The sequence below is a fragment of the Podarcis cretensis genome, assembly GCF_951804945.1.
Source record: "Podarcis cretensis genome assembly, chromosome: 3".
In the NCBI taxonomy this organism is placed as follows: Eukaryota; Metazoa; Chordata; class Lepidosauria; order Squamata; family Lacertidae; genus Podarcis; species Podarcis cretensis.
Window position 1 is genome coordinate 32,618,577 of NC_137172.1, and position 24,087 is coordinate 32,642,663.

At 44.3% G+C, this 24,087-nt stretch overlaps 1 long non-coding RNA gene across 2 annotated transcripts; it reads left to right on the forward strand.

Annotated features, from left to right (window-relative positions):
* Positions 1-331: 331 nt before the first annotated feature.
* Positions 332-23,875, forward strand: LOC307212268. 2 transcript variants are annotated; one of them, XR_013836920.1, is made up of 3 exons: positions 332-1,117; positions 3,084-3,316; positions 22,225-23,875. It is a non-coding gene; the product is annotated as an uncharacterized lncRNA (long non-coding RNA). The 2 variants fall into 2 exon arrangements; XR_013836921.1 differs by lacking the exon at positions 22,225-23,875 and adding an exon at positions 18,601-19,300.
* Positions 23,876-24,087: the final 212 nt, after the last annotated feature.

Here is a 24,087-nt window from a genome sequence, read left to right on the forward strand (position 1 = left end):
CGCGAGCGCCTCGCTCGAGACGCCGGCTTGCATAGGGGGGGCGGGGACGCAGGGGGGACGCCAAGGGGGCGGAGCGGAGCAAGCCCTGCCTCCTTGGCTGCTCTGCATTCCCTGTGCATTCCATGCGGGTTCTGGCGCAGGGAGGGGGGGAGGTTGGTGGAAGCGCCGTAGAGAGATGTGGGAGCAACCAACTGCGGAGGAGGAGGAGGAGGAGGAAGCCACTGCGGTGAGCTCATACGCTTTGGCGACCCCTGCTGACCGCCCGGGTGGTTCCCTTGCGCACCTTGGGCGCGTGTGCCGGTGTGGCGCGCAGCTGAACCCCCCACCCCACGCCCGCCGTCGCAGACGACGGTGGTGGTGGTGCACTTCCCGAGCCCACGACCGAAAAGGCTGGAATCTGCAGTCTCCAGAAGACTGCCCTCTCTGGAACGAGCCGTTTGCAGATCGTCACAAGGGACTATGGGCACGGAATGGCTAATTTTCCTCTGCTGGTTTCTCCTCCAGGCTTCCCGTGCTTAAAGCATACGGTATTTCGATGTTCTGCTCTGCACAGCATCCTGCATTTGTTAGCGGCTGCGTGCCGTGTAGGTTACTAAGGACACGTGCGTTGCATATATTACTGTTCAAGCCGCTGGTTACTGTTCAGTCCTTTCTACCGCGAGACCTGCCTTGAATTCTTTATTGCTCAACGCCCCGGTTGCTTCTCTGCTTTGCCTGGTTCTCATGCGCCTTGTTATTCAATCCACATTTACCTAAAGTTTCTGGACTTCAGTCTCGGCGTGGTCCTCCTGTATTCAGCGTGCAGATTGCCACCAGTGCGCACCACTTTCCAGTTAACGCGTCCCAATTGTGAATATGACTCCTGTTTCAATTCCAATCTTGGTTTCTCTTCCATGGTTCAGGAAGAAGAGCATATTAAATCCGTGGAAGAAATCCCACTGCTGTACCCAAGTTTAGCTGCACCTATGCTATGCATAACACCAGTACTCAGCATATTCGCCTGGAAATGAATCTCATTTGTTTCCATTGTTCTATCCTGGAAGTGCACTTAAGGTCACATTTTGAAATGCACACTTGAGAGTAGGTCCCATTGAACTCAGAAGGGCCTTATTTCCAAGTAAGTATAATTGGATTGGGCTGTATGTCTGGTTGTATCCAAATATTCTGGCTTCCTGCTCAGTCCCATGCGTGCCTCTTCAGAAATAACTCAAACGAAATTCAGTAGGACTTACAATCAAATATTTCTGGGGATGTAGCTGTGTCCATCTGTTGCAGCAAAAAGCAACAAATAGTCTCGTGGCGCCATAAAGACTAAGACTTTATCATGACATAAGCTTTCGTTGACTTGAGCTCACTTCATCAGATGCATAAATCATTAGTCATCAGATAAATATGTACACATATGGATTTGAAGGGGTGGGTGTAAGGTTGGAATTAAATGACCATGCAAAGGGTATACAGGCTGTGACATCCTGATGAAGTGGGATTCTAGTCCATTACAGCTTAAGGCATGATCAAAATACTTTGTTCATTTTCCCAAGTAAGTGTGTGTATAAGGTTAGGTATGAAGTTGTCTTGTTTGAGGATTGGCATAAGTTCTAAATGCAACAGACTATTGTGGTTAGGTCAAAGGCTTGACGAAAGTCTAATTTTAGGCCATGAATAAATGATATGTACTGCCTTTCTGTTCCTTCAGCTTCTCAAATTAATCATCAAAGCTGAACCCCATCACAATGACATTTGCCTTGTTTTCTGCATTGTTAGCTTATATTGCTTTTTGTTTTTGTTTTTTTAAAAAATAATAATGACATGTTTATTCTCCATGGATAAGAATTTGCTGGCTACTTCCTTGTTATTTCTAGCTGAGTTATTTCTCCAATTTATATATGATTAGCCTTCTGTAGAAATGCTGAAATAAAAAGAAAATAACGCTTCGTAAGAACAAGGTTGAAGAAGTGCTAATGTTGCATTTAAGAGTAACCGCTCCAAGGTTTATCCTGGAAAGGAAAAATACTCCCCCCATCTTTGAACACTGTTTATTGATCATTCATCCTGACTTGTTTTGAGGGAGATTAGACAACATTGGCTCTTCAATTCGCATTCAGTCTTATTTGTTTGCAGGGAGATTAGACGATGTTGCATCAAAGCAAGGGTCATCCCACAACTTCCCAGTGCATTTTCCTGACTCTTTCCTTATCAAGAAGAATCCAATCTTTTGGGGGAAGTGGATTTGTTGCACAAAATGTCCCAATCAACTATAATTGCACAACCAGAATTTGCCAGTGTGTGATTGAATTGATCTTGAAAATAGAAACAACCTGGAAGCACCCACTGTGTGTAAACATACCCGTGTGATGGGAGCGGGGAATCCTTTTCAGCCTGAGGGCCACATTGTCTTCTGAGCAATGTTCCAGGGGCCACATGTCGGTGATTGCGGGAGGCAAAGGCTAAAGTGGGCAGAGCAAAATACACACACTCACACATCGCTCTCTACCCTCCATCAAATAGATTGTTTCTGTTCATTTCTCACCTAGGTATCTGCAGTGATGCATTTATTTATTTACTTATTCATTAACTTCCTTTGAGTGTATTTATGCCCAAGGCAGCTTATACTATAAAACAGAGCAAACAATGCCAGTGCTGCTTCCGTAACATTTCAGTTAAAACAATACAGTCAAACCTTGGTTGTTGAACGTAATCCATTCCAGAAGACCATTCGACTTCCGAAATGTTGACAACTGGAGCAGTTACTTCCAGGTTTTCGGCATTTGGGAACCAAAACGTTTGAAAACGGAGCTGTTTGACAACCGAGGTTTGACTTTAATATAAAACAACTAAGTTCAAACGTGTGGCAGATAAAATACCAATAATATGGGAGACAGATCCAGACTTGCTTCCTGAAATAGATGCATCTTTAAAAGGCAGTGAAAAACTTGGCAAAGGTGCCAAATTAATCTCCCAGGATGGAGAGTTGCACTGCACAGTCACAAAGGAGGGGAGTGATATGGCACTAATGTCCTGCTTGTTTGGTCACTGCAACAACAGAATGCTGAACTATTTAAGCCTTCAATCTGATCCAACAGGGCTCTTGTGTTGTCTCCCGTGTTTCCACCACCCAGCATGCAGGAGAACCTCCTCAGACAATGTTTGGCTCATACAGGAAGAGAAAGCCCTTCAGATATCCTGTACCTGAGGCAGCAACCTTATTCAGGGAATGGCCTTCTCACTGACACAGAGCACCTCTGGTTTGTCCAGATTGGTAACTGTCAGTTTATTGAACTGAATCCAGTCCTAGATGCTGCTCTAGGGTTTCCAGGTAAGAGTGTGAATAAATATTGTCTCTTGTTGCTGGATAATAAAGTCGTTACAGCAAGCAATTTCTCTCTTTCCTTTCTCTTCCACACAACAACTGATTGTATTATAGTTGATTCGTGTGACACTTGATGCATGACCAGATGTTGATGAAATCAATCCTTATCCAACTTCACGGCAAAGCAGTTGTTTGTATCATCAAGAATGCAGGCTGCTCCTCAGCATGCAGTGAAAATTGTGCTTTATTATTATTATTGCTCGCTTTATCATACCACTGCTATCTAAGCTGCACAAATGAAAATATTAAAGGATTCACTTCCCCATATCAGGAGCTTAAATAAGAATTAACTAAACAATTGAACAGTTATGAGCCAAAGGGAGACACCCTCCTAAATTATCAAAAGCAGTACTATAAATAACACAGTTTGTTATGGTTACAGGTAGATAGCTGTGTTGGTCTGCCATAGTCAAAACAAAATTTAAAAAATCCTTCCAGTAGCACCTTAGAGACCAACTAAATTTGTTATTGGTATGAGCTTTCATGTGCATGCACACTTCTTCGAAAGCTCATACCAATAACAAACTTAGCTGGTCTCTAAGGTGCTACTGGAAGGAATTTTTTAATTTTGTTTCGACAGTTTGTTATAATTATCCATACTTTTAAAATTAAATTAAGTTTAATAGAGTTGATGTTAAACATTTTTGTTCTGGACAGTAAAAAAGAATGGTTAATGAACTTACAGGGCATTGCAATTACAGATAGCTAATAACAGTTAGCAATATATAGCAACATAGCAATAATAAGCTATGGTTTTCCCAGTAGTGATGTATGGAAGTGAGAGCTGGACCATAAAGAAGGCTGATCACCGAAGAATTGATGCTTTTGAATTATGGTGCTGGAGGAGACTCTTGAGAGTCCCATGGACTGCAAGAAGATCAAACCTATCCATTCTTAAGGAAATCAGCCCTGAGTGCTCACTGGAAGGACAGATCGTGAAGCTGAGGCTCCAATACTTTGGCCACCTCATGAGAAGAGAAGACTCCCTGGAAAAGACCCTGATGTTGGGAAAGATGGAGGGCACAAGGAGAAGGGGATGACAGAGGACGAGATGCTTGGACAGTGTTCTTGAAGCTACAAACATGAGTCTGACCAAACTGTGGGAGGCAGTGGAAGACAGAAGTGCCTGGCGTGCTCTGGTCCATGGGGTCACGAAGAGTCAGACACGACTAAACAACAACAACAATAACAGTTATATCAGGGCCCTTCCAGACCGATATTTTATTATGGATGTATTCTTCAGCATATTCTTTACACAAAGATAGTGCACTAATGATGGGTTTATTCAGCTTTTGTTTGTTATGTGATGCTTCCCCAGTGCTACACATCATTGCTGTCTGGAATGGCTATAGCTCAGTAGCAGCAGCAACAACAACAACAACAAGAACAGCTTCCAACAGAATACTAAAAACAGAATAAAACTTCAAACATTAAAAACTTCCCTAAACAGGGCTGCCTTCAGATGTCTTCTGAAAGTCAGATAGTTGTTTATTTCCTTGACATCTGATGGGAGGGAATTCAACAGGGCGGGCGCCACTACCGAGAAGGCCCTCTGCCTGGTTCCCTGTAACCTCACTTCTCGCAGTGAGGGAACCGCCAGAAGGCCCTCAGCGCTAGACCTCAGTGTCCGGGCATAACGATGCAGGTGGAGACGCTCCTTCAGGTATACGGACCGAGGCCGTTTAGGGCTTTAAAGGTCAGCACCAACACTTTGAATTGTGCTCGGAAATTTACTGAGAGCCAATGTAGGTCTTTCAGAACCACTCCCAGTCACCAGTCTAGTGACCACATTTTGAATTAGTTGTAGTTTCCGGGTCACCTTCAAAGGTAGCCCCATGTAGAGTGCATTGCAGTAGTCCAAGTGGGTGATAACTAGAGCATGCACCACTCTGGCGAGACAGTTTGCGGGCAGGTAGGGTCTCAGCCTGCGTACCAGATGGAGCTGGTAGACAGCTGCCCTGGACACAGAATTGACCTGTGCCTCCATAGACAGCTGTGAATCCAAAATTTATCCCAGGCTGCACACCTGGTCCTTCAGGAGCACAGTTACCCCATTCAGGACCAGGGAGTCCCTTACACCTGCCCGCCTCCTGCCCCCCAAAAACAGTACTTCTGTCTTGTCAGGATTCAGCCTCAATCTGTTAGCCGCCATCCATCCTCCAGCCGCCTCCAGACACTCACACAGGACCTACACCACCTTCACTGGTTTTGATTTAAAAGATAGGTAAAGCTGGGTATTATCCACATACTGATGAACACCCAGCCCAAACCCCCTGATGATCTCTCCCAGCAGCTTCATATAGATGTTAAAAAGGATGGGGGAAAGGACGAAACCCTGAGGCACCCCACAAGTGAGAGCCCAGGGGTCTGAACACTCATCCCCCACCACCACTTTCTGAACATGGCCCAGGAGGAAGGAGCAGAACCACTGTATAACAGTGCTCCATCTCCCAGCCCCTCTCTAGATCATGGGTAGGCAAACTAAGGCCCGAGGGCTGCATTCGGCCAAACTGCCTTCTAAATCCGGCCCGCAGACAGTCCAGGAATCAGTGTGTTTTTACATGAGTAGAATGTGCCCTTTTATTTAAAATGTATCTCTGGGTTATTTGTGGGGCATAGGAATTTGTTCATTTTCTTTTTCAAAATATAGTCCGGCCCCCCACAAGGTCTGAGGGACAGTGGACCTGCTTAAAATGTTTGCTGACCCCTGCTCTAGACGGTCCAGAAGGATGTTGTGGTCGAAGGTATCAAAGGCCGCTGAGAGATCCAGCAAAAGCTGAACAAAAATAAACCAGAACCTTTATGGTATAAAAAGTTACGGGTTTTCACCAGGAAGTTAAGGGATATGTACTGCTTGGAAGCAAAGCTGTTTGACCACCCCAAAACCTTTGTAGGGAATGTATAAACAGCACTGAAAAATGGGATAATGTGTGACTTCTCTTATACAGTGCTGTAGCTACAGAAGGGCTAGCCAGTTTTTTTGCTCTGGGTGAAGCCTCCAGAGGGGTGCCATTGAGGCTCCCAATGTGTGTGTGTGTGTGTGTGTGTGTGCGCGCGCGTGTGCGTGCAGATGTGTGTATGGGAGGGGGTGCCAAACTGGGTCTTTGACCCGGGTGAAATAAAGTCTAATTTTGCCACTGCCTTATAGCATCATAAGTACAAATCATCAGTGTGCAGCAACAAAGATATCTGGAGGACCCCTCAAAGAAAGGACTCCAGGCAACAGATATAGCTGGGACAAAATGTCTTCCCTTTGTAAATTCTGCAAATAAATTCTATTGAGAGGGGTTCTGTGTAGACAGGATGCGAACGTTCTTGAACTACTCTAATATATGACTATTCCATATTATTACTGGGTTATTTATTTTCTTGTTGCAATTGGTAATGAACAATAAGACAGCATAAACTTATTGGGCTGGATACAGACTGACAGTGCACTTCTATACATGTTGACTAAGTACTACTGAGCTAGGTGAGGGACACACCTTAGGGCAAGTGTTTCTTAGGTTGAAATCCTAAATTAGGCAGCAACCCTAATCCCACTTATCAGTGGGAATTAGCTTCTGAGTATACATGGTTAGGATTGCACAGTTGGTCATTTTCCCCCCTTCTTTTTTTTTCTTTTTCTTTTTTTTTTTTTGTCCCATTGAAATCACTGGGGCAATTCAGTCCTAAAGTTCAACTAACATATAGCACAAACTTATGCGTGCTACTCAGAATTAAGTCCCAAAGAGTTCATTGCAGCCTGATTCTGGATCAAATGCTTTATCTTCTTAAAATATTTAGATCAATATCCATACTCTCTCACCCACAATATTATAAGCAAAGTTATACTAAAACCAGGAAGGAAGAATAAGGCTCAGTTCACAAGCAGAGGCAACACTTATATGGTACTTCTCTGGGGGCTCTTTGGATAAAAGGAGGGGGTTCCTTTCCACCAACTTGAAGGATAGGGGGAGTCTCCACCCCCATCGTTCACTGAGGTCCAGCTTGAAGGGCCTTCTGGGAGTTCCCTCACTGCGAGAAGTGAGGTTACAGGAAACCAAGCAGAGGACCTTCCCATTGGTGGTGCTCGCCTTGTGGAATGCCCTCCCATCAGATGTCAAGGAAATAAACAACTACCTGACTTTTAGAAGACATCTGAAAGCAACCCTGTTTGGAAAATTTTTAATGTCTAATGTTTTACAATTTTTTATGTGCTGTAAGCCACCCAGAGTGGCTGGGGAAACCCAGCCAGATGGGCAGGGAATTATTATTATTATTATTATTATTATTATTATTATTATTATTAGTGGGGCAAGGGTAGACTGGTTTACTGTTACCGAGAGAGGGAAAAGGAGCAGGAGGCAAACCTTTTAAGGAGTTATTTGTGGAAGACAGCAAGATACAGTAGTATCTGTACTGCATCTATGCCACGCCTTCCGAAAACCCCACTGTACTATTTGGGAACAGCGAAATCTACAGGTTTAGAGGAAATGCATAGTTTAGAACCTAGAAATATTGGAAGCTGCCTTATACTGATTCAGATCATTGGTCAATCTAGCTTGATATTGTCTATGTTGACTAGGGAAGGCTCACAGCCACCTCTAACTAGAGATACCAGAGATTGAATGTGGGACTTTCCACATACATGCAGAGCAGATACCACCACTGACCCATGGACCTTCCCCTACAAAATGAATAAGCCTTACTCATATGCAATGTTCTGTGTTTATTTCAGCCAGATTCATTTGTGCATACTCTTTTTTTTTTATAAATATTTATTGAGGTTTTTTAAATACAAAATGCAAAAATAATAAACAATATGACATGTATCAAAACATATTTTCAAAGCTTCTTTGGACTCCCTCACGTCTCCCGCTCCCACTTACATCATTGTAAAACTTTTTCCAGCAATTTATCATCTTGTTTACATTCTTAAATCTCATTCATTTAATTTAATCTAATAATTCTCCAAAAGGTTTATATTTTCCTCAATCTCACTTATCATCCAAATTACGTCTAATTTAGTGGTGCTCAATTATTTATGGTCTGGCATCCTTCTTAACATTCAACCAAATTACAGTATTTTTGTAAATAAATCCTAAATTTCTTCCAGTCTTCTTCAACCCTCTCCTCTCCCAGGTCTCGGATTCTGCCGGTCATCTCAGCCAATTCCATATAGTCTATCAGTTGCATCTGCCATTCTTCCAGTGTGGGTAGATCTCGAGTTTTCCAGTGCTTGGCGATGAGTATCCTTGCTGCTGTTGTTGCATACAGGAAAAAAGTTCTGTCCTTCTTTATCACCCTCTGGCCGACAATACCCAGGAGAAAGGCCTCTGGTTTCTTGGGGAAAGTATACTTAAATACCTTTTTCAACTCATTATATATCATTTCTCAGAAGGCCTTCACTCTAGGGCACGTCCACCAGAGGTGAAAGAATGTTCCTTCATTCCCTTTACATTTCCAGCATTTGTTATCAGACAAATGGTATATTTTGGCAAGTTTAACTGGGGTCATGTACCATCTATATATCATTTTCATTACATTTTCATTACATTTTCCTTCAAAGCATTACATGCAATGAAGTTCAACCCAGTGGTCCACAACCTTTCCCAGTCCTCGAACATGATATTATACCCAATGTCCTGTGCCCACTTTATCATAGCCGATTTAACCATTTCATCTTGTGTGTTCCATTTTAACAGCAAGTTATACATTCTTGAAAGTACCTTAGTCTTAGGTTCTAGCAGTTCTAATTCCAATTTCGATTTCTCCACCTGGAACCCTAACTTTTTGTCATTTTTGAAAACTTCTTTAATCTGAGCGTAGTGTAACCAGTCTCGCACTTTATCCTTCATTTTCTCCAAACTCTGCAATTTCCAATTGTCTCCTTCTTTTTCTAAAATTTCCCAATACTTTGGCCATTTGGCCTCCATATTGGGTCTTTTTCGGGCCTTAGCTTCCAGAGGTGATAGCCACCTTGGAGTTTTGTTTTCCAATAAGTCTTTATATTTTGTCCAGACATTGAACACTGCTTTTCTGACAATATGGTTTTTAAAGGCCTTATTGATTTTAACCTTATCATACCATAAGTATGCATGCCAACCAAAAGCATTGTTAAAACCTTCCAAATCCAATACATCAGTGTCTTCGAGAAGTAGCCAATCTTTTAGCCAGCAGAAAGCTGCGGCCTCATAATACAACTTTAAGTCCGGCAGGGCAAAGCCCCCTCTCTCTTTCGCGTAGGTTAATATCTTAAACTTAATTCTGGGCTTTTTGTGCATACTCATTGTCCACCCCCAAAACAGCACTTTAATGGTGGAAGAAGAGTAATATGCCTGAAAGATAAAGGACCCGAGTGACTCAGAGGGATTTGGATCAAATCCCTTGGTTGCACTGAGGCATGAATCATATGCTCCCTCTGTGTCCATAAAGAGCTGATAGTATGTTCCAAACTCTATATGTGATTATCTTTATACTGATGATGCAAAACTGAGTCTCCAGCAGCTACTTTAAGATAAACAGAAATATATTATGTTCTATATACTGATAAGCCTCCATTTGGTATGCTGGGGGTGGGGGCGGACATGGAAAAAAGTCAAAACATGAAACTAAAGACTTACACCTGTGACCATTTCCCACCTACCCCCAAGCCATAAATACCACTGCAAGGAGACCACTGTAAAAACATAAGCTGCCATCATTTTAAATATTTATTGATATGGCAAACCCTTCCTGTTGGTGTGCAAGGAGGAAAGGTGTATAACATTTGCATAGATCATCAGGGGGTTTGGGCTGGCTGTTCATCAGTATGCAGATGACACCCAGCTCTACCTATCTTTTAAATCAGAACCAGTGAAGGCAGTGAATGTCCTGTGTGAGTGCCTGGAGGCGGTTGGAGGATGGATGGCGGCTAACAGATTAAGGTTGAATCCTGACAAGACAGAAGTACTGTTCTTGGGGGACAGGAGGCGGGCAGGTGTGGAGGACTCCCTGGTCCTTAAAGGGGTAACTGTGCCCCTGAAGAACCAGGTGCATGGCCTGGGAGTCATTTTGGACTCACAGCTGTCCATGGAGATGAAGGTTAATTCTGTGTTCAGGGCAGCTGTCTACCAGCTCCATCTGGTACACAGGCTGAGACCCTACCTGTCAACAAACTGTCTCGTCAGTGTGGTGCATGCTCTAGTTATCTCCCGCTTGGATTACTGCAATGCGCTCTACATGGGGCTACCTTTGAAGGTCACCCAGAAACTGCAATTAATCTAGAATGTGGCAGCTAGACTGGTGACGGGGAGTGGCCGCCGGGACCATATAACACTGGTCCTCAGAGATCTGCATTGGCTCCTCCCAGTACGTTTCCGAGCACAATTCAAAGTGTTGGTGCTGACCTTTAAAGCCTTAAACAGCCTCGGTCCTATATACCTGAAGGAGCATTTCCACCCCCATCGTTCAGCTCAGACACTGAGGTCCAGCACAGAGGGCCTTCTGGCGGTTCCCTCAATGCGAAAAGTGAGGTTACAGGGAACCAAACAGAGGGCTTTCTCACTAGTGGCGCCTGCCCTGTGGAATGCCCTACCATCAGATGTCAAGGAAATAAGCAGCTATCCTATCCTATGTCAAGGAAATAAGCAGCTATCCTATTTTTAAAAGACATCTGAAGGCAGTCCTGTTTAGTGAAGTTTTTAATATTTAATGCTGTATTGCTTTCAACACTCAGTTGGGACCGCCTAGAGTGGCTGGGGAAACTCAGCCAGATGGGCAGGGTATAAATAATCAATTTATTATTATTATTATTATTATTATTATTATTATTATTACTATTATTATTATTATTATTATTATTATTATGTTGTTGTTGTTGTTGTTGTTGTTGTTGTTGTTGTTGTTGTTCTTTGGTTTGTAAGTTCCAGGGTCTTTACTTTCAGATGAGTGTGTATGTATCAGGGTTTAACAAATCGTATCACTTTTCAGGGCTCTGCTGCTTTTCAGCTGATTATTCTACCTTAATGGCTTTGTCAAATCTCCTCTACTTACCCTGACTTTGCTAAGGATTGCTATATTTCCCCATATAAATATAAAATGTGCCCCATGTATTCATAGCTCCAGAAGTTATTTTTATGTGGGAGGCAGGCTCACTCTGCACAATCTGCTATTTCTCTAATATTCCTTTGGAAGATCCAGCTTTTTATTGCTGGCTGCCAGATTGTCACTACTACAGGCACTGGTGAGTGCTTGGTTAAAATGCACCACTGTTGCATACCTGCCCTGCCAACATTTCTCCAATGAAAATAGGGGTGTCCATAAAATAATCAGAATAATGATAATAATTGTTGTGTATTGAGTCAAAGGATTTTATATCTGTATTATTATTGTCTGTATTTGCATTAGGGTAAAGTAACTGCCTTTTGGTTCCAGAGGGTACAGCTACTATTGGTTCATTTAAGCTGCTGTATTTGGATCCTCTGTCTTATTGGTTTCCTCCAAAAGGCAGGACTGTGATTGCCTGATATTGTTCCCTCCAAAATGTATCCTTTCTAGCTAGTTCCCTGTCCCTATAAATGTAGCTCTCCCCTCCTCAGGTCTCAGTCTTGTTGCTTTAATAAAGAAGTGTTACTAGAGAACTGTCTCCAGCATATTATGTCAAGAGAGCTGAAATCACAAACCCCACGTCACAACAACTGGCGACGAGGATGGGATCCGGAATGCTGAGGAGCGGTTAAACGCAGCCCTGCCTCAGAGTCTGGATTGTAGCTAAGAACAAGACTCACTGGCCAGCTGAGAAGACGACCCTGCCCACAGGACAATGGAGAGTCCAAGGGTATTGGAGCCCTTCCAGCCATCAGAGCCCCACACGTGGGAAGACTACATCGAACGCTTCAAGTTCTTCGCTGTGGCTCAAGAGATCACCGATGCCAGCAAAAGAAGGGCCACAGTCCTGAGCTACTGTGGGCCTGAGATCTTCAAGCTGGCCAAGGCATTGCTTGCCCCAGCGAAGCTAAGTGAGACATCTCTCAAAGATATTCTTGCCTGCCTAACAAGCCATTTAGCGCCTACTGAGACCAAGATGGCCCAGCGGATGGAGTTTCATAAGAGGCAGCAGCGTGCTGGGGAGTCTGTATCTGCATTTCTAGCTGAACTGCAGAAGCTCGCTCAGCACTGCGACTTCCAAGATTTATCGGTGGTCTGAGCAGCAAGAAAGCCAGAAGACGCATCGTGGCCAAAGAAGAGGTTACCCTTGCTTCAGCCTTGAAGGAGGCCACCGCCACGGAGAATTATGAAAGAGAGGAGCTTGATGCCAGTCGCAGGGCCCCTAAGCCACAGATAGAAGTTGCGCATGCCATGGACGAGCTAGAGGCTACTCCGAGCCAGAGCCCAGTCCGTGGGGTCGAGTCAGTGCGCCAGGCCTGCACAGTGCACAAAGATCACCGAGGCAGGTGCCCTGGTTGTGGCGGAAACCATGAGCGGAAGAGTTGTCGTTTCCGGGATGCTATGTGCCGGACGTGCGGAAAGACAGGTCACATCGCCAGGGTCTGTAGATCGGTGGCGTTGGGAGCGACAGGAGCACCTAGACTGGAGCATCGCAGATCGCCCACAGCAAACCATGTTCTAAAGGACTGTCACTACATAACGGAGATCAACGGGAGGGTCGTGCAGTTTCCAGCGCAAGGCAAGGCACACGTCAAGGTGAAGATTGAGGGTCAGCTGTGCGACATGGAGGTGGACTCCAGATCTGGATTCACTATCATGTCGGACCAGACTGCGAGGACATTCTTTCCCAGGGGTAAGTTGCCCCCTCTGGAGCCCTTCCCGGCAACTTTGCAGTCATACTCAGCGGGCCGCATCCATGTTATGGGAACGTGTGCCGTGAGAGTACAGTTCCGGGACAAACAGGCGGTACTCAAACTGGTGATTGTGAAGGGCAGTCGCCCCAGTCTCCTGGGCACTGACTGGTTCCCCGCCCTGGGACTGAGTATATCAGGGCTTAATTCAATCCAAACCTGCCCTGAGATGAGCGAGGCATTATGCAAAGAATTTGCTGGTCTCTTTAATGGAAAACTGGGTTGTTATAAAGGGCCCCCAGCTGACTTCGAATTGGACCCTGGGGTGGCCCCAATCCGACTCAAACCAAGGCGATTGCCATTTGCACTGCAACCCAAGATTGAAGCAGAGCTGGATAAATTGTTTTTTTTTTTTAATAATATTTATTAAGCATTTTCAAATATGACAAAAAAGAAAAATGAAAAAATAGAACATCCATTCTATAATCTTATTTTCATTAACATTTTTCCAGGACTTCCTCACCCCACCCCCTTTTGTATTCCAATTCTTTCAAATAAATTCAACAAGTTCTTACCCCAAGTTTTAAACTTATTACAATTAACCCAATATTAATAATGTTTTTCCCTCCCCTAAAATCGACCTCGCTCCCTTCCACGAGTTCCCCACTTTAGTATGCAGAACAGATTAAAATTTTAAAAAGATAGAAAAAAGAATAAAGTATAGTTTAACACCCTTTGGATTCCAAATTTCCCTCCCCCCTTTCCCGGTTGCGTTCCCCAATGTCCATCAATGCCTGTTGTCATCCTGGAGATCCCACATCTAGGCCGAAATCCTTCAGAAATCCACTTTGCCGTCTTTTTAAATAGTCTTTGCCATCTTTTTAATCATCTTTGGTTTCAAGCGTCCAATCTTGGAAGAAATTCTATCTCAAAAAAGTCCATTTTTTTTTTGTCCGATTCTTATTGTTCATGTTGTTCTTGTTGTTCTCTCTCCTCATTTTTCTCTAGTTTCATTTCCTGCTCTCCTGCAAAAATGTTCCAATTCCAAAAGCTTCTAAAATCTCCTACAGAGGCTTTGTTGTTCAGGAACAAAACTTTACGTCAAGTCCCTTCCATTCTTCAATAGATAAGTCTATTGTCTCCTTTAGTGTAGAGACCTCTGTAGACAAAATAGTATTCCATTTCTGCAGTTTCCCAGGAGATAAAAAATCCAATTCAAATTCCATGGCAACAATACTTGTAGTGTCCCATAGCACCTCTAGGGGGGTTATAGTTACTCAGTTTCCTTCCAGATCCACCCAACAGTGAAAGTAACTTGTTATTCCTTATTTTAAACAATTTGTATCTAATTTGTAACAAATGTAACCGGCAAAGTCCTCCTAACAAAGTTCTCTTTTTACTCTTCAGCTTTGACAGCTCCTTTGACAGCTGTCAAAGCCTCTGTTTCTCCTCTCCCGGCGCTCTCGCGGATCGCTCCCGGTCCCGGGGGGGGGGTTTGCATTTTAGCTCACATCTACTTTTCTCCTCCAGCCCAATCTTATAACTTTCCATCGTGAAATTAATAGCTTTATCAAACTTAGGTAGCACTCGATCTTAGTTGTTAAATCCTTTGCTTTAAATCCTCTACAACAGGGGGGAGGTTGACTTCCTTTTTGCACCTCCCCCGCTCGCTCCTAATTTAAAATTTAAAGTTTTTTCCTTTTTTAAGTCCAGTTTCCAATTACTCACGGGTTGTTCTTTTAATCCGAATTTTCAATTGAAGAAGTCAGCGCTCTCCGCCAAATGGCATGCGGCTTCGCTCGGCAGGGGAAGCGGAGGACTCATAGCACCACCACCCCCCCGGCACCCGCTCCGCAGCCTTTAAAAAGGCTCCTTCGCGGGCTGGGGGGGGCGCAAACGGTGCCCGCTGAGTCACCATGCCCATGGGTTTCAGCGCCCATGGTTTTTGAGGGTCCCTGCGACGCCGACGCGGTAGGACCCAGCCCCTGCCGAGCAGGCTCCCTCCGGAGCTCGGAGGGAGTCCGCCATTCGGCGATGGCGCCAACCCAAAAGTCCAGAGCTGGATAAATTGGTCAAGCAGGGAGTTCTCTCACCCGTGGACTCCGCTAAGTGGGAGACTCCAATCGTCACGCCCCTTAAAGCAAATGGGGAAGTTAGGATCTGTGCTGATTACAAATGTACTATCAATAAGGCACTCAGGGGAAACTCATACCCCATTCCAGTCGTATCACATCTGTTGGCTAAACTGGCTGGGGGCAAGGTGTTCGCCAAAATTGACCTGGCGCAAGCTTACCAACAGCTGCCAGTAACCCCACAATCAGTGGAAGCACAGACTATTGTCACACATAAAGGGGCGTTCAGAGTTAACAGATTACAATTTGGAGTTTGTGTGGCCCCAGGGATTTTTCAAGGGCTCATGGAACGCCTGTTAAGAGGTCTGCCGGGGGTCTTGCCATTTTTTGATGACGTTCTGATTGTTGGAAAAGACCCACAGGAACTGGTTGCGCGTGTCCGTGCCGTGTTGCTCAAGTTCAAGGATGTGGGGTTGCAACTAAAAAAATAAAAATGCAGTTTTGGGGTGCCAACTGTGGAATTCTTGGGGTTTAAAATTGATGCATCAGGCATCCACCCCACAGATGCTAAGGTTAAGGCCATCATCGAGGCACCACGACCACAGAACAAGACGGAGTTGCAGTCATTCCTGGGACTTATTAACTTTTATCATTCGTTCTTACCCCAGAAAGCTTCGGTAGCTGAACCATTACATAGACTGTTGCAGAAAAAGAATGTGTGGCGATGGGGGCAGGAGCAGCAGAAGGCTTTTGACTCCTTGCGAGGAATGCTGAGTAGCAAGAGCGTCCTTGCTCATTATGATGAATCGAAGCCGCTGGTCCTGGCATGTGATGCCTCTCAATACGGCCTGGGGCGGTGCTGAGTCATAGGGAACCGGATGGGTCGGAAAAGCCCATCTCTTTCTATTCCCGTACGTTGTCGCCCACGGAGCACAACTATGCTCAAATTGACAAATTGCGCTTGCAATTGTGGCAGGAATCAAAAAGTTCCGTGATTATGTGTATGGTCGTCATTTCTCCATTGAAACGGACCACAAACCACTGTTGGGGTTGTTCAACCCGAACAAACAAACGCCACAAATTCTCTCCCCCAGAATGTTGCGTTGGTCTATATTCCTGAACGGGTTCCAGTACACCTTGACCCATGTGCCGGGGAAACGGTTGTGCCACGCTGATGCGCTGAGTCGATTGCCCCTTCCTGGTGGGAGCAATGAGGATCCTGCTCCAGAGGAGCACATAATGATGCTGGAAACACTTCCGGGGGCTCCTGTAACGGCTACTGATATTGCTGAGAAAACGAGGAAAGATGCTGTTCTCTCCCGTGTGCTCACTTGGGTGGGGAGGGGGTGGCCAGGTGGTCCGCATGAAGACAAATTCAGGCCTTATGCGACAAGGCAGCACGAGTTATCCATGCATAAGGGTTGTCTCCTGTGGGGAGATAGGGTGATCATCCCAGCACCACTGAGAAACAGGGTTCTTGAGACGCTTCACATGGGACACCCGGGAATGGTCAGGATGAAGTCGCTAGCCCGATGTTATGTGTGGTGGCCTGGAATGGACCAGAACATAGAACAATGGGTACGAACATGCAAGGCATGCCAAGAGGTGCGGCCAGAAGTGGCCAGAGCACCAGTTCACTGGTGGGAGCAGTCCAGAGCTCCCTGGAGCCGGCTGCACTTAGATTTTGCTGGGCCATTCCAGGGGAAGGTCTTTTTGGTTATCGTCGATGCATATTCCAAATGGTTAGAAGTGGCGATGGTCCCTAGCATGGCATCAGCTGCCGTAATCAAGGTGTTGAGGCAGCTGTTTGCAACCCACGGGTTACCTGAGACCATTGTATCAGATAATGGGGCAGCTTTTGTATCCCAAGAATTGAGGGCATTCTTGGCTGATAACTTCATAAGAGGGGTCACATCCGCGCCCTTTCACCCATCCTCCAATGGGCAGGCGGAGCGCATGGTAAGAACAGCCAAAGAATCCATTGCGCGCTTAATGGAGGGTAACTGGTCAGCTCGCATCGCGCGAATGTTATTTTTGCAGCATGCGACACCGTGTACTGCGACGGGCAAGTCGCCAGCTGAGCTGCTCTTGGGTAGAAGATTGGTAACGGTGCTGGATTATGTCCACCTGGATAAAATGCCAAACCGTAATTCAAGAGCAAACCCCCAGGCTGAGACTGACACAACAAGGTATTTCGCCCCTGAAGATCTGGTCTGGGTGAGGAACTATTCACGAGGTTCGCGGTGGGTAGCTGGTGTGGTCACCCGGACTAGTGGACCTGTGTCCTATTATGTGACCTTGGAAAATGGGCAAGTTTGGAAGAGACATATAGATCAGCTGAGGCGCCGGGCGCTCAGCAGGGAGGAGTCTGATAATTCATCCCTGGCTAACGACGCAGAGCTGCAAGACCAGAGTGAAAATGGCCCAGAGGTGCAATCACCAGGGGCTTCAGCAAATGAACCAGGGTCTGCTAATCCTCAGGATGACGAGGTACAGGTAGGGGACCCTGAGATGTCTGGGACTCCATCTGTTCCTGACGAAACCCCTATAGCAGCTCCCCTACCACAGGTGACACCCAATCCAGAACTGGCAACACCTGTTGTCAGGAGATCAAGTAGAAGTTGTAGGACCCCACAGTACCTGAGAGATTACGTCTGCTGTGCTCACTAGGGGGGGAGGGGTGTTGTGTATTGAGTCAAAGGATTTTATATCTGTATTATTATTGTCTGTATTGGCATTAGGGTAAAGTAACTGCCTTTTGGTTCCAGAAGGTACAGCTACTATTGGTTCATTTAAGCTGCTGTATTTGGATCCTCTGTCTTATTGGTTTCCTCCAAAAGGCAGGACTGTGATTGCCTGATATTGTTCCCTCCAAAATGTATCCTTTCTAGCTAGTTCCCTGTCCCTATAAATGTAGCTCTCCCCTCCTCAGGTCTCAGTCTTGTTGCTTTAATAAAGAAGTGTTACTAGAGAACTGTCTCCAGCATATTATGTCAAGAGAGCTGAAATCACAAACCCCACGTCACAACAATAATGATAATAATTTTATTACTTATACCCCGCCTATCTGACTGGGTTGCCCCAGCCACTCTGAGCGGCTTCCAACATATATAAAAACATAATAAAACATTAAACATTAAAAAAACTTCCCTATACAGAGCTGCCTTCAAATATCTTCTGAAGGTTGCACAGTTACTTATCTCCTTGATTCCATACCCCCCAACATTTCTCCAATGAAAATAGGAACGAAGGAAAAGTGGGACATTCCAGGATCAAATCAGAAACCGGGACGGTTGCTCCTTGTGGCCTTGAAATTTTGACTTTCCAAAACAAGGACTTCTAAGGTTGGAGCTGATCTATTTGGTGGAACATTGAATTGCCATTAGTTCCTTTTCAGGCCAACCAGAAGATTCATGAAACAGAGATTGAAATCCGGGTATCTTGATGTCAAAGTTCCATTGGGACCACACCAGCACAACTATACACATAGAGAGTTTCTCTCATGGACTTATTTCAGGAATATTTGGATTGCTTGGCTTTGAGATACTGAGTTGCGCATGCCATTATTATTTTGGCATGGTATATATTGTCTAAGACTACATGTAATAGAAGGTGTTGAAATGCTGTACATTATTGATAATGAGTTTTTGTAAACCACAGAGTTGTTTAGCTTGTGATTTATCTCTCTGTATTCCTTGAGAGTGATATTGGACTCCAAGTCTCATCAGCCTCATCCACCATGGTCAATGGTCAGGGATGATGGGAGTTGCAGTCCCAAACTTCTGAAAGGCATTAAGCTAGAGAAGGCTGGTCTACATTGATTGCCAGAAAGTCTCCAGGGTTTCAGATGGTATATTTTCTAGACCTGGAGATACCAGGGTCTGAACATGAGACCATCTGCATGGAAAGCATGTGCTCTACCACTGAGCTATGCCCCCCTCCTGACTTGACTGAAACACCGAGCACATACAAAAAGAATTAAAGAAATGTTTTAAAATAACTAATGCTTCAAAAATATATGTACAGGGTATGATTCACTTAAAGCGTTCCACCAGTTGGGAGCCCTGCTCACGGACGTTTGATTGTGCAGTAAGGTTCCTATCTCCCCACCTCACGGCCCCCAAAATAGGTTCGGGTGGGTCAGGAAAACCCCTAGAACTGGGGGGGGGGGAGAGAAATCTCTCTGACAAGCCAAAATGCTTGGTGTGGCAGAATGATCACCTTCATGCAACGTTGAATTCCTCCCCTGATGTTTTCAAGCAAACATCTAGAAGGGAGAATCATTCATGCCCTCTGACATCCATGTTTCCCCTCCAAAACAAACACAGTTGAAAATGTTTATTGATAGAAAACATGGGTTCAACAGGGCCTTCTTGTTGTATCTCCTGGGTTGAGGATCTCCCTTCCAAGAGAGTTTAATTGCTCTCCTAATTGATTATATTTAGGTGGGCAAATTTTTCCTTCCACCAGGCTTTTGATTGAATTTCTACCTGCTTGTGGATTTGTTTTGGTTCTCTTCCTAATGCTTTCTGTTTTTATAACCGTTTAAAATGGAATTTGTAATGTTGTAAAGCACCTTGGGGTCCTTTTTGAGGGCTAAGTGGCATTCAATCAATCAATCAATCAATCAATCAGTCAATGATTATCATTGATATTGCAGACTCCCACAAACATGTCAAGGCATTCTGGGATTATTGCTCTCTGCTACTGATATCTGACTCAGCTGTCCTTCTCTGAACAAGGTCCTTAGTAACATGTCCTGAACTGCCTTGACCAAAGGTGACAATCCTAAAAATAACTCCTGTTGTGTCATTACATTGCAGTTCATGTGCAACACTGTCTGTACTTTGGCAATGATGGTGTTCATTCTCTTAAAATATCTTCCAGGCATTCCATTCTTAAGAACATCTCGTTGACGTCAATGGATTCTTAAAGTATAAGACTAAAAACACAAACTCACATGAAAACTCCAAGGCCCATTGAGCTTTTTATACTTCTGAACAACACTTTGTGCTGCACAGAATTATGCCAGCATTTACACCAAAAATTATGAGCAACAAATGACTTTTAACCCTCAGTTCTGCTCATTTACATTGCATAGATCTTATTTATAAAAATAGGATTGTGCTGTAAGAATAAGGAATCTTACAGAGCAACTCTAGACTTGAGACCTGTCAATTGAGGAGCTTCAGGATTTGGCAAAAGCCCCAAGAGATCAGTTGAGTGTTAAGTCTCACCGTTGCTTTGAAAAATATGTTCCCTATCCTATGGAGTGAACTACTGATCAATATGGGCCTACAGTTACCTTTGTTCCATGTCCTGCCCCATGCCCTTAGCTCCTTGATTACTGAATCATTTCCTTCCATGGATGAGTCTGCTTGACCCTTGGTCCCAGGAAGTGAGCTATGTGAGCTCTCTGCAAGTCACCTGCCAAGGTAGCTATGGGTGTGCTGTGTTGTGTGGATTCTCCTTCCTCCTCTTTCTGTAGTGTGCTCAAAAAAACAATGGCGGGGGTTGCATAAGGGGATTCAAATTCATGCCTATTGTTTCGCCTGGAAACTTCCAATAAGTGGCCTCACTGCTGGCTGTGCCACTGGGGCTGATGGACTGTGGGTGCTGTGATTGTGTGGGTGGTGATGCAGTGGGAGTGGCCCTGTCGCTGTGAGTTTATTGGTTCCCTCCATGTATGCGAAGCATGTGGGCACTGTCACCAGCACAGTCTCTGATTGGTTGCCAGGGATGTAGGCATGTCTGTCATTTTTACTCTTTTTGTTCTGTTGTGCATTTCCTCCTTCCATTCTTGGGCCAATCACATATAGGATGCAGCAGCTACTCTAAAAGAATCTCCCCTACCTCCACCCAGGTGTAATTAAGAGTACAGGATTGCTCTGAGCCATAGGACAGATTTGTGTATGCACTATCATGACACAAGCTTACTTGTTTTATATGTTAAAAAGTAAAAAGTACATGTGCAACGCACCTAATTCTAGTAACACATCACTAAAAGCCTCATGCAAAGCTGCTCTTTCTCATTCAAATTCTTTAATTTTGTGTTTATCCAAAGGTTTGCAGCCACGGTTACCTTTCAGGAAAGGCATTCAGGCTATGCATCCACAAATCAGAGCATTTTCTTGACTTCAAAGACTTTGCTCCAGGAAAACTAGTTGTCAGTCTTGGAACTTACTTTGCATATGGTTATGTATAGGAGGCATATTGTATTTCAGTTCGACATATTATTTTCACTTACATAATACATACATTCCTAATAAGGCATAGTCAAGTTAGGAATGTGATCGGCTACCGTTACAGAACCATGGTCCTGTTTCTCACTCAATATATTTCTTCAGTCTCTTGTCTTTTTCCTGGAGGGCCATGCCAGCTTTCTGACTGCAGATGAAACCTGTCTCAGACACTGGGCTTTTCTTTGAAGATGTGGCTTATGTAATGTGGAAAAAATGCAACCAAGATGTTTCAAACGCAAATGGAACCGAAGCATTCCAATCGCAGAGGGAAATGTTGCAAAATGTTGCCTTACTGAGTTTTCTTTTAATATAAAAAAGATTGAACACAATTTAGACAAGCATCAATCTTTTTTGTTTGTTTTCAGGCAGCTACTGGAAACTTACTTTTAAAAAGGGGTTTACCTGACCATTTTATCTTGTTTACTATACATAACTTATGCAACTTTGTGTTTTTAGGATCTGTTGTTTAGATCTGGGTTGCTGTTTTTTTACTTTCCTGTTATATACTGCTTTGGAAACAATGGTTTGAAGTGGCTTATAAATCCCAGTCGCCCATCCCAGCATGCTGGGGGTAGTCTAGGTGCAGCTCATTTGTGGTCTCAGTGGTGGTCTTGATTCTGGTTCAAGTACGACTGCACCACACTGGTTTTCAGCTGAGCGATCCAGTTTCTAGCACACCCAAATAGTCCTGCTTTCCAGCCTTAATTCCCCTTTGAACTCACATCCAGCCGACCAGTGTCTCTGTCCCTGATCCCATGTTATTTTCTTTTAATATGCAGACCTGCTCCAAGCAACGGAACTTCAATCGGATATCACAGCTGCACCATTCCTGCTTCTAAAAGCTTGGGCTAGGCTCCAACAAAGACAGCCTGGCAGCAGACACTTGGAGCGACTTGCTGACTATACAGCAATATGGGACATGGTCTACTCTATTATAATCGGGAGTTACTGCCAACAGCAGGTGTGGTGGCAGGACCCCCCTCCTGTGAAAAGTTGCCTCTGGCACTGTCTACCAGATCCACGAGCAAGTTCCCCTGGTAACCTAGGTGTTGACTCCAGCTTTCTGTATTCTCTCTACTCTATAACACAGACAAATATAACATTTCCTGACAGCATGGCTGTAATAGAAAGAGGAAAGAAGAAAAAGTTAACTAGCTCTTTATGGGGTAGCAAGTAGGTGCCATGCATAGATGATGTTCTCCAGAAAGGAACCCTTGTTTCAGAGCATCAGTAATGGAGTGTGGTCCTAAATTAAGGAAAATAAATCTGTTTGTGTGCATTTATGAACCTATTTATAGCAAAGGGTTCGTCTTTGCCCCTCCACCAATGAAGGAGTATATTCCATGCTACAAATTATCATTTGTAATCCAAGACCTTTCTATAACTATCACATGCAGCATACATGGAAAACACTAGCTCATGTATTTGTTCACCCTCTTGTTTTTCATAAGCTTCATCTTGCCAGATATAACGCATTACAGACTTCTCACACGGTTGGTTTGGTTTCTTAAAAAATTTGCTATGGTTTTCATCAGCATCTTAATTTAGGTCTATGATATCATTGACCTCATCCTTTCACTTTGCAGATCCGACTCCTTGTTCCTCATCCTGCCTCTTAATGGGACTATTTACCACCAGTCTGTAAATACGTGCATTAAGGGATGCAATTTCATCACTTATATCGCTGCCCAGTTGACTTCTCTCAACTTTGTTGGAAGTACTGTACCTCGCTTCTCATTTATACCGGAGATGCGGCTTGGCATCCAAATGGACAAGGATTAGGAAAAAGCTATCTTTGCAATTCCGCGTATTTAATTACGTGGTCTGCTCAGAAGCCACAGTCATCGATATAGATCTTTAGTTTGAGTGCCAACAGTAAACTTGAAGATATATATATATATAGACAACCGTCCCCTCCCAATGTCTCCATTCTGATGACATCATCAGCTGGCCAACCGCTGCTCAAGTGGCAATCAAGAGCTTTTCTTTTTCATAAAAATTATACCCCTGGTCTTTGCTGATTTTGTGCCATCAAAATCATTTAGAAAATGATTGGATATATATAACCCCAATCTCAAGAGCCCTGCTGGATCAGGTCAAAGACCCATCTAGCTCAGCATCCTGTTCCCACAATGGCCAATAGATACCTATGGAAAGGCCACAAGCAGGACGTCAGTGCAAAGGGCAGTCTCCCCACTCGCAGCTGGTTTTCCAAGGCACACGGACTTCAACAGCAAAGGTAGAAGAACATTGTCAGCTTGGTAGTAGCCATGTATAATCTTATCCTCCATGAATTTTTAAAGCCATCCATGTTGGTGGCCATTGTTACACCTCATGGCAGGGAATTCCATCGTTTAATCATACATTGTGTGAAGAAAGACACCACTTAGATTTTCACCAGTTCCCCAATCTTCCTTCATTCCCACCGCCCATTTTTATTTTTATTTTGCTCCAGGGGTCTAGGGGAACCTTCATAACAGCATAGGGCATGGTGAAGGGTGCTGTGGATTATGGGTCTTTTTGGCAAAAATCACCCCTTCAAGAGCCTTCCATTAATAGAACCATATCACTGGGGGTTGGGAGAGAGACTGTCATGTGTGACAAGCTCTTTTTATTTCCCCACAACAGAAACTTGCTGCTAA